Source organism: Aricia agestis, chromosome 18, assembly GCF_905147365.1.
Source record: "Aricia agestis chromosome 18, ilAriAges1.1, whole genome shotgun sequence".
NCBI lineage: Eukaryota > Metazoa > Arthropoda > Insecta > Lepidoptera > Lycaenidae > Aricia > Aricia agestis.
In genome coordinates this window covers 6,139,833-6,152,134 of record NC_056423.1, presented here as the reverse complement: position 1 = coordinate 6,152,134, position 12,302 = coordinate 6,139,833, and the positions used below count along the sequence as shown (strand labels likewise).

The following is a 12,302-nucleotide window of genomic DNA, read 5'->3' as shown; positions in this document are numbered from 1 at the left end:
GACGTATGGATAAAAGCGAAAGTATGTCTGTGTCCTCCTTACAGTGAGTCCCAGGAAAGGACATAAGTGGGATGTTTTCCGACCGAGATAAACTGCAGCACTAACGATGTTGCAGGTAAAATTATTTTAAAAAGCTGCTCTAATTCATACACCTTGTTTTAAACCTCATAAAAATGCAGGTGTGATAATTAAAAAAAAATGTCCCAAACAATTATACAGCATGGCCACCCCACGGTGCATAGGTCCTTAACCCTGGCTATGTTTATCCAACTGACTGTTCACCTCACTCATTACATTTTCCTGTTCCTGCATGCATGGTGCATATGCGATGTATCCCGTGCGCATCCCGTTCATACGATATTTGTCCAGCTGTATTCTGTAATGCTTTGTAAATTGTAATATTCAAATGTTTACTTTACAATACCACTTGTAACTATGTGTAATAAGTCTGTTTGAATTTATTTCGATTTTAATGTAAATAATGCTTTTCAAAACTCTGAGACGAACTGCCGCCAGTGGTATTTTCGGAATCGGACCAATACGATTTCCTAACGAACCTTTTTTTTTTTTTATGAAATAAGGGGGCAAACGAGCAAACGGGTCACCTGATGGAAAGCAACTTCCGTCGCCCATGGACACTCGCAGCATCAGAAGAGCTGCAGGTGCGTTGCCGGCCTTTTAAGAGGGAATAGTGTAATAGGGGAGGGTAGGGATGGGAAGGGAATTGGGGAGGGTAGGGAAGGGAATAGGGTAGGGGATTGGGCCTCCGGTAAACTCACTCACTCGGCGAAACACAGCGCTAGCGCTGTTTCACGCCGGTTTTCTGTGAGAACGTGGTATTTCTCCGGTCGAGCCGACCCATTCGTGCCGAAGCATGGCTCTTCCACGTATAAAACCTGCAGCAGCGCACGATGTTACGAGTGTCCATGGGAGACGATGGTTGCTTTCAATCGGGTGACCCGTTTGCTCGTTTGGCCCCTAATTTATAAAAAGAGTATGCTACAAGAATAGCACGATCTAACCGCCCAAGTAGGAGATACAATAATTATTACAGTGACACATTTATATTTTGATCAGGAACTTTAAGTTTAGATCGAAATGTATTGAAAGAAACAGCGTTTAGGAAATATTCGACTTGAAAGTTGTGATTATTATAATTATGTACCATCGAGGAAGTTGATTCCTATGCAATTGACCATAATATCACAATAGACATAACTACCAGTAGTTCGACTGCAAAGAAACGGAGAGGTTTCAATATCTGTCAAATTCGTCGGGTTTCACTAGGATTATGAAAGGAATGTGCCTCGCGCTGGCTGATATAATTTATTTTTAAATATTTAAAATAAAGATTTCAAAATTGGATTCTGACAATTTTAATCGCATGTGCCAAAACACAAACAACAATACGACCAAAGAGGAACACGTCCAGCGAATATGTCATAGTTTTAAATTCGTAGGTAACAAGTTAACAACCCTAGCGACGATTTTCGTCATAATACGTCAAATTTAAAAATTTCAACATCAGTTCTAAGTCGGCATACTTTATCATTCTGTCTACTCTGATAATATGTCATATTGCCATACCGTGCAATTGACAGACCAACGTTATTTGGTCGAATAAGTCAATTCAATGTTAATTGTGATCTGTCAGCTGGGTTTGACGTAACGCAACCAAACTAATTAGGTCCCCGATTTGCATAGGAATCAACTTATCTGAAAGTACTTTCCTAGATTGGGCTTTGAATCTACCGAAGTTTACAAAAGAAGAAAACAATAATTAATATATTTAGTCCAGTACATACCTAATATAATAGGTTTTCTAACACAAGAATGATTGAGCAGCCAATTTCATCATACTATATCAAACATTACAGTCACCTTTGTAATATAAATTCTAATTTCGGCCCCTTGAGAAGGTCTGTTCACTCTGTATACAAAACATTAATTTTACAGCGCCTGTTATTATTCTACGAGCAACAACGTAGCCGCGTAAAATTATAAATACTCAGGCACTTTATATAACCCAAATAAAATGGACATTAAAAGACCGACGATAACTTTTGGTATGTGATTTTATGGTGGCAATATATTTTGTAATGGCAGCGGACTGAAGAGGTTTTCGTAGTAACAGTTTAACTAAGTAGAGACTAATAAAGTTAGTATCCATCAAAACTGTCGCTTTATTTTATGCAAATTATTGTCATCTCTTTCATTCCTATGAAAACCATGGCCTAGGAGATTTAGTGACGTCATTCGGGACCAACTCGATTCTCAGAATGTTCTAGAACAAAACTTTTAACTCGAAGAACGTTCCATCTAGCTTTGTAGAAACTCTGTTAACCGGCATCAGCAAATATCAGCAAAAGGCCTAGTTTTTATTAGTATTATAATTTGAAGAATACTATGCACATTGCTGTTATATGAAGCATTTTTATTCGAATAAAACACTAAGGGTGGGTTGCACCAGAGGCGTGGTTATAGTTACAGTTATGGTCAAAGTTATGGTTATAGTTAAGGCTAACTTACTTAATTAACTTTGACCACAGAATTTGACAGATATCTGTTGCTGGTCCAACAAGGCTTTAAAATGAACGTGGGTGGGCTGCTGATAAAGGAGAACTGTTAAAAATGGCGTTTTTGTATAATGACTGCGTTAGTTCCTTTTTTCGCCACGTTCATTTGAAGCCTTGACGAGCTCTATACCAATCGTTAAATATGGCGTCCATTATTGACTTTAACCAAAGATTTGACATTTGTAGTTAAAGTTATAGTTGAAGTTACAGTAAGTAAGTACGACTAGAAAAGTCTGTGCTGTGATGAGACTGATGACTGATGAGTCTGCGAGACGCGGACAACTGTTGGAAGAGTTGCGGAGGGGCGTGGGTTGATCGTGGCCGTAACTACGCCTAGGCTAGTGGAGCACCACGGGGCTTTAGATAGTAGATCCTGCGTCTGGAGAATCCAACATACCCCGGCCGATGTCCCCAATCCGCCGGGGATGCGCATTGCGCAAAGCATTTCCCCATCTAAAAAAGGTACTATCCGAGAAATTGATTCCTTAAGGCAGATGGTGGACCTAAGTAATTTGGTCGCGTTAAGTCAAACCCATCCGACCGATCACAGCTAACATTGAATTGAGATAAGCCGACCACATGACGTAGGTCCGTCTACTGCCTAGGAATTTGTAAGTTGTCATTTGTAAATTCAGTGTAAAGCCAGAAATTGTTTAGGTAATATAGACCGAGTTTGTAGTCGGATAATGTCAAATCAATTATTTGGCTGCTGGGCTTAGCATAAACGAAATTAGGTACACCGATTTTTTATCAATTTTCTTAAACAATTTCCAAAACTACAAAATATGTAAATAAACAAAAAATCTGTAAAAATATATTTCATTTTCCTATTTTTTTGTTACATAAAATTTTTATTCTAGATGCGAAATGAAAAAGCAATATTTGAGTATAAAAAATATTTTTTAACGATGTGAACTTTTAATTGGGAGCAATCGAGTCGGAACTCGGAAATGTGTCGTCAGGTAATGAATGAGTAGGTATCATTAAGTTTTAATGATGAATGATAGATAATGATAATTAAATCATTATCATTATTTAATACTAAGAACGTGGTCACTTCATCCGCGAAAGAAACCATGTTAAAGTCATGAATTTTATCTATCCCTATTTCCTAATCCCTGAAGTATAATTTACATGGTAAAACATTGAATAACAAAACATAGTGTATATGATTTCTCAGTATTGAGATTTAACAGTAAAAATTAACTGTGAAAGTATTAGCGCTGAAAGATTTCTTTTTTACTTTTGTATGGGCAATTTCGAGTCGGACTCGCGCACGAAGGGTTCCGTACCATTATAGAGCAAAATTAGGCCAAATTTTGTGTTTTTGTATGGAAGCCCCTCTTATTTTTTTTATTAAATATTAATATTATTATCAAATATTAAAGAACACATAAAACTAAGGATTGTGTGAAAAATTCAAGTAAGTACCTTAAGTACCTACCTATTGCTATTATTGATATAGAGCAAAAAGGCCAAAAAAATCACGTTTGTTTGTTGTATTAAATATTTATTTTATTTTATTTTTAGTATATTTTGTTGTTATAGCGGCAACAGATATACACAATCTGTGAAAATTTTAACTCATAGCTATTACCGTTCTTGAGTTACAACCTGGAGACATACAGACGGACAGACAACGAAGTCTTAGTAATAGGGTACCGTTTTTACCCTTTGGGTACGGAACCCTAAAAATTGCTCCTACTACACATCCTCACTTAGTTCTATTACACGCTGCATACTGTATACATTACTCACTATTGACAAATGGGGGTACAAGTTACAACAATAAAATGTTTTCAATTGTGAGACCGCCTTTCCGCGGTTCTTATACCGAGATTAGAGAGTCGGCTGTAAAACCGCTATAAAAGCTTTATAAGGCTGTATAAGGGTTGTTAAAGGGTCAAATCACACTGAGATGCAACCTAACGCGGTTATTTTTAAGACCTCCTCCTGCAGTGAAATGATTCTTGTCTAGTATCTTCCGGACTAACAAAAAGATCTACATTAGGTATGCTGTGTCATATTGTGTGTGTTTGGTACTAAAACTGAATTTTGATTTATTTATTTTAGAATTTTTCGAAAGTTAATAAAAAAATAATAATAAAATAAAATAAAAAATGTTTTATTTCTGAGTAAATTTGAATCAAATTTTTTCAGAATGTCTACCTGATGCCTACCACCGGTTCGGGAACTACCCCGGCGAGAAGAACCGGCGTAAGAAACTCGCACGGGTCCCACTTTTTAACCGTGTGTTAAAAAAGTGAGAGAAAAATTGTTCTTTTTAAAATAAAGTTTACAATTTTGTAACTTAAATTGAATTGAATGCATGTAAGACTGCATGTAAGACTGATGTGGCGGTACCCACAATTCGCCTAACATTCCTGCATCGCGCTATCGAAGTTTCGGAGAACGGCAAGATATATACAACGTCTAAAATGACGTCAGTGGGCTTAATCGACCTGACCCAGCATGCTATCTCGCTCGGTCGGAAAATCTTCCTTTTCGGCCGCCACTAACAACGTTAAACTGACTTGAATGCATGTAAGACTGACTTTTATTTACATAATTATGTATATTTTAAGTTGAGTTAGGTTATGTTAAGCTTTGTCGTAATCATGATGTACAAATTTACTCATTGTTAAGGAAGTAAGAACGTAAATATAGGATGTAACAAAAGTAAGTGATCATACGTCTTTAGTGTGTTTGAGTCACGTGTATAGAGTTCACTGTGAAAGTAGCAGCGCCGTAAAGAACAATTTTTTTCACTTTTGTATGGGGAAACTCGTGACGTTGGGGCGCTTGCCCATGCAAAAGTGAAAAAGTTTTCTTTCAGCGGTGCTACTTTCACATTGAACTCTCTACAAGGAACACGTATACACCATATAGTATTACCATTTATCACTACGATTTGACTTTTGTTACACCCTGTATAAATAAGTTTGGAATATCACATTGCTATTGTAAAAATGCATCGTAACACATTACATGCGCAGTTTAGTTCGAAATTAATTCTAAATGAGCTTTTAAACTTTTTTTATAAACTAGCTTAAGTATTGACAATTGACATCCGAAGGAAAATGCACCTATATAGTTTTTGAATTGCGTTTCAAAAACTCAGGGCCGCGATGCGTCTGGATGTGAACCAACCCTTATAGCTGTATAGAGCTGTGTATATCTTCAAACGAGATAACCAGTAAAAACGACAATTTATCCAGTTTTAGTATCCAAGTTACTACACTCGATAAAACTAATGAAAGATGACGTGTAAAGTATTAAAATGGCAATTCTTCAGTGACTTGTGTAGATTAAATTATTATTATAATATACGATTACTTTAAAATGTTCATAAATTGTAAGATTGCATTGTAGTGTTTTATTTTCTTAACATAATTTTAATGAAATTGTTTTTTTTTACTAGAATTTTTATAAGTAACGGAACGCGAGGCGTTCAGTTTAGCGTTGAAAACTATCAAAACGCTCAAAATAGGAGGCATTTTGAGCGTTTTGATCGTTTTTAACGCTAAATGGAACGCGAGGTATATAATTATAATTCAGGAACTATAGTTTAATTTCGCATATACAGTCACAGCCCGGCTAGCTCAGTCGGTAGAGCATGAGACTCTTAATCTCAGGGTCGTGGGTTCGAGCCCCACGTTGGGCGTAATACTTTTTGTGCTTTTTTTTCACTTTTTGAACTAAAAAATATTTAATATTATGAATTAAAAAAAAATTATAATCTTACCTGCAATTTTTCTTTCGCGCATCTTCCTCCATAGCTGCTCCGCTTTTCTCATCGGCCAGTTTTCTATCTTGGCACTGAAACTTCGGAAGAACTTGTATTCCTTGAAGTGTGACATTCTTCTTTCCATCTTGCTCCCGGTGGGCTCCTGTGGCGGGGGCGAAGGCGCCTTGGGGGTTGACGAAGGCGACGCCATTTTGTTTTTGTTTTTTATTTTTTCTACGCGCTTAGGCTGATTAAAGATGCCATTTGATAACTTTTTTTAAATTCGGTTTCTTATCTTTGGGTCCCAAATTACGAATTTTCTTACTCATTTCAATTGTTTAAAACATTAAAAGCGAATGATTGATTGATAAACAAATATTTTATTATAACTACACGATAACCTAAATATTTATATTTGGCAAGAGTTTGTATTATTTATTTCCTAATTACCCTGAAACAAAAAAAAACGGCATTTTAATATTTTTCTGGCTCGGTGCCAAATTCGTTCAGTAATATTCCAATTTATGTTTGAGTAAATTATATTATTAAACAGTCGGTATAAAACCATAGACGTAGGTATAAATTACATTAGATATGGCGAGACGAAAAGTGTGTTCGAAATGGCGCTATTTCAGGAATGTGAAGCATGACTGGGGTGAGGGGTCAATTTGACTTTAGCTTAGAATCTATAGTCTAGACTCTAGATCATCTGGGACCTTATACTAGATTGTGTAATTTTTTGTATGAAGACTTCACAAAAGTCAAACGCCTAGCTATCCTGAGATTTCAAACGCCCAGGTGAAATGCCAATCCTATACTTAGAAAATGTTAAATGTTCAGGATACAAAAGTATTAAAATTATTCTATTATCCATAGCATAATGTTGCTAGCGACTTCGTCAAAAACGGAGAATCTGCCCATCCCACAGGACCAGTAAATAATAAATAAAATACTTATCTTTTTGTTCAAAGTTATAAGTATCAAAAATACTCTTTTTGAACGTCGTAGAAAGAATGTAGTAACTTTAGGTGCCTAACACCGGTTCGGGAACTAACCCGGCGAGAACCGGCGCGCGGCGTAAGAAACTCGCACGGGGCCATCTTTTACTAAAAATATGGAAAATTACAATTTTAAAATAAAATAACATTACAATGTTATGGCCTACAGCTATGTTACAAAAATAAAAGTAAAGTAACCTGCATGGAGCCACCCTATTTTTTTTTTATGAAATAAGGGGGCAAACGAGCAAACGGGTCACCTGATGGAAAGCAACTTCCATCGCCCATGGACACTCGCAGCATCAGAAGAGCTGCATGTGCGTTGCCGGCATTTTAAGAGGGAATAGGGGAGGGTAGGAAAGGGTAGGGGATTGGGCCTCCGGTAAACTCACTCACTCGGCGAAACACAGCGCAAGCGCTGTTTCACGCCGGTTTTCTGTGAGAACGTGGTATTTATCCGGTCGAGCCGGCCCATTCGTGCCGAAGCATGGCTCTCCCACGTATAGCCGGCCCATTCGTGCCGAAGCATGGCTCTCCCACGTATTCCCAAGATGTGCTGTCCTCGATGAAATCATTGACTTTATAATACGCTTTAACACACAAACGTTCCTTGACTGTTTTTTTAAATTTATTTAAGTAAATAAATTAAATAAATTTTTAAATTTATTTAATTTATTTAAAATGAGTAAGTAAGTCTTCTTTTCATTTTAAAATTGAAAGTACTCAACAAGTACGGCTTTTCACATCTTGTGTCCAATTAAATTTAAAAATAGCAAAACATTTATCTACGGCAAAGTGTTTGGGCAAAACGCTACAAAAATCCAAAGCAAAATTTACTTTTACTCGGTACAACTAATATATTATATTCTGTGGTTTTACTTCAATGTTACGCAGCTTTTAGCGAAATGCAAGTTCTCAGGTACCCTAGACTTTATCTAGTGTCTAGAGTCTAGACGTTATATTGTTAACTTTATACAGAAGGTATTATTATGACACCCTGAGTAAAACTTACTGCACCTTAGAGAAATATAGTGTTCTCAACATATTTTATGCTTACTTTGGTAGGATAAAGCCAGGCGCTCATTTGCTACAAAATATGTTTTTTTTCTCCCACTTTTTGCTATCTGATTATTAACTTTAGTAGGTATTACATGTGAATTTAAGCCTACTTCTTTTCAAACAATGGAAGATATTAAAGTTATAGGTCATAAGAAATTTTCGTATTTGGTGATCATACAATTTTCATAGCAATTATCTTATTTTATGAATGTTTTATGAATTTACTAGACAACGCCCGCAACTCCGTTGCGCCAAAATTCGTTTATAGCGCTGGAACCGTACATTTCTCCGGGACAAAAAGTATCCTATGTCCTTTCCCACGACTCAAAGTATCTACATGCCAAATTTCAGCAAAATCGGTTCAGCGGTTTGGGCGTGAAGAGGTAACAGACAGACAGACAGACAGACACACTTTCGCATTTATAATATTAGTATGGATTCCACTTCATTACTATTTATTTACAACTAGATGGCGCCCGCAACTCGCGCTGGAACCGTACATTTTTCCGGGATAAAAAGTATTCTATATCCTTTCCCGGGATTCCAAGTATTTCCATACCAAATTTCAGCAAAATCGGTACAGCGGTTTCCATTAAATCAAGATGATAATATTTTGGAGTGGCATAGCACTATTTCTTTTCTTACTCTCAAAGATCTACACGAAAATTGCGTAAAGACTAGAGAGGGGCTTTAAATTAAAATCGCTTACAGGCGTCGCGGTATTCTAGGGCCCTTATTTTAATACAATAATTCAATTAACATATTCATACACTGGAATAATTTCATCACAACTCAGTTTTCGCCCGACTGTTGGGTTTGGCGCGAAATTCCGTGACGTCACCTAACTAATTTCATACAATGCAAAATTTTACCAACTCCTTAGAATTAAAGACCGACCATGTTTTTGATATCTAAGATTGATGTAACTTATCATAATTAAAATATCAATGTAACTAGATGACCCGGTGAACTTCGTATTACTTTCATCTTATACAAGGTGTAACAAAACAAAACGATATAGAGTTATCTGTGAAAGTAGCAGCGCTGAAAGAGCAAAAATTTCATTTTTAAGGAAATAAAGGAGCAAGCGAGCAAACGGGTCACCTGATGGAAAGCAACTACCGTCGCCCATGGACACTCGCAACATCAGAAGAGCTGCAGATGCGTTGCTGGCCTTTAGTGATTTAAATGGGCGAGCGCCCCAACGTCATGAATTATCCTATACAAAAGTAAAAAAACTGGCCAAGTGCGTGTCGTTACGTTATAATTATTGTTATAAATGTCTCAGTTACGTTCAAAGGATTTTGAAATAAAGGTTTCTTTGTACTTCTACGAATTTATATTTTTTTTAGTTGATCGACCATTAAGTACTCAATAACTTATGAAGTCTTCTTAGCCGTGATAGTTTTCCTTTTAATTCAGCATATTTCCTACTCCTGTGAATTATTTCACATTTCCAGAAGCAACCGTTTAGCTGGTAGGTAGAAGGGGGGGCACTGGACTCTAACGATTTTTTCACTTTTAACTTTATATTTCACAATCCCTAAATCGAAAAATGATCTGTAAATACTCATAATATTTTTAAAATACCTATCCAACAACACGTGGGGTGTTGTTGGACGGTGGGATGAACGCAAAAAAAATATCACCCCCGTTGATGTGTAGGGGAGATACCGTAAAAGATTTTGTTTAAAAGATTTTATATACCATTTTGTCGGCATCATTAAGATACAGTACGAGGAAATTGATTCCTAGGCAGTTGACAGCCCAACGTCATTTGGTCGGATCATGTCAATTCAATGTTATTGTTTGTGTTATTGTGATCTATCGGCTGGGTTTGACGTAACGCGACCTAACTACGTAGGTCCCCCATCTGCCTAGGAATCAACTTCTCTGATAGTACATTCCTGCCGAATTACAGCTTTGTAGGCCTTATAGTCTCTGAGCAAAACCGCGGACAAACAGACGGACGGACAGACCGAAACTATAAGGGTTCTCTGTTGACTACGGAACCCTCTAAAGGTTACTCTTTCAGCGCTGCTTTTATATAGGAAAATTATATAGGAAACCCATACACATCCCTCCCCCTAACGCCAGTGCAAAACTGAATACACAGTACTAGGCCCTAGGGTATTCGTAATGTTAAAGTGCTTACTTCTCCAATCAAAACACAAGGGCACAGCGACTAATAACACAAAGACTTAAAAATAACCCTAAAGTAGTCTATAAATTAAATTCTAGGTTTCTGACGCGATAAAGGCTAGGAAGCTTAGGGCTTAAGTTGCGTGCCTAAAGGCATTTAACCTTAGCGAGAAATGCTTTGTTGAATTTTTTATTAAAATTATAACCTATATATTATATGTTAGTGTTAACCCATCAATCCCCAAGTGGCAGCCAGCTGCCGCATAACAATTTAAAATCTATATTCTATTATGTCTGCGATTCCCACTATCGAGGTATTAAATCTTATTGAAATGTGAAAATTAAATTTTAAGATTCAGTATCTAGGTTTACGTCCGAAAAGACGAAAGAGAGACCTTTAAAATTAGTTAAGTACATTTTCAAAGCTCTCTCTTTTATATTTGGAGAATTCGATGATGAATTAATGTAATTTCAATAGTCTCAGATTATTTTATTATACTCAAATATAATATTTTATATACCGTTTTTCGTGGTGAAAATAACCTGCCGTTTTTTTCGGGGACTAGAGGGGTGCAACTATCCCATCGTTGACAGTCATTCTAATGTTGGTTGGTTATATTTTTGTTTCAAAGTACTAGGGAATGCCAACATTGGGACTTTACTAGTTTTCTCAAAATCGGTTCAATGGTGGCCTAAGAAGGTAACAGACAGACGCACTATAGAGATCATAATAAATGCTCCGAGGAATTATTTGGAATCATATCTCTGGCAATTTTCCGCCATCTTCATTCTCCATATCTCCAATATTCCATTTTTTTTTAATGAAATAAGGGGGCAAACGAGCAAACGGGTCACCTGTTGGAAAGCAACTTCCGTCGCCCATGGACACTCGCAGCATCAGAAGAGCTGCAAGTGCGTTGCCGGCCTTTTAAGAGGGAATAGGGTGATACGGGAGGGGAGGGAAGGGAAGGGAAGGGAATAGTTGAGGGTAGGGAAGGGAATAGGGTAGGGGTTACGGGATTGGGCCTCCGGTAAACTCACTCACTCGGCGTGAAACAGCGCAAGCGCTGTTTCACGCCGGTTTTCTGTGAGAACGTGGTATTTATCCGGTCGAGCCGGCCCATTCGTGCCGAAGCATGGCTCTCCCACGTATCATCACCTCATCACCATCCTCATCACCTTGATGAGTCGCAGTCTACCACCGTGCGTTTTTCGCGTAACTTTCAACCGCGCACTGTAAAACTTCTGTGCGTGGCAACAAGTTTTCGGAAAAACTGGTAGTGACAGTTCTGATTGCCAGCAGTATTTCCGGACCAATACGACCTGCTAACCTTCAAGAGAGCGTATCCCCATTTAAAAGGCCGGCAACGCACCTTCTACTCTTCTCATGTTGCGAGTGTCCATGGACGACAGTAGTTGCTTTCCATCAGATGACCCGTTTGCTCCCTTACTTTTATTAAAAAAAAATAGCATGAATAATTATTTAACCTCGGTGGAGTACAGTCTGAAATAACATTACACTCAGTACTCAGTATTTTTTGGCGTGTTTCATATTTTTATGGCCAACCGACACGATATAACGCCATGTTATATAACCGCCATCATGAAACACGCCTATTTATGTAGCCGCCAAATTATAATATGCCATATTAAAGTCGAACCTTCGTACGTTCATGTTCACACGAAAATATTTTGGGGTGAATAAAATTTTAGGGTGTCTAAAAGTCTATAAAATTATATCACCTCGTAGAATCGACCTTCTGATAAAAATAATTTATTTTCTTTGTTCAAACACGTTTA

At 37.3% G+C, this 12,302-nt stretch overlaps 1 non-coding gene across 1 annotated transcript; it reads left to right on the top strand.

The window, feature by feature from the left end:
• Positions 1-6,167: 6,167 nt before the first annotated feature.
• Positions 6,168-6,240, top strand: Trnak-cuu. Its single transcript has one exon. It is a non-coding gene; the product is annotated as a tRNA-Lys (tRNA).
• Positions 6,241-12,302: the final 6,062 nt, after the last annotated feature.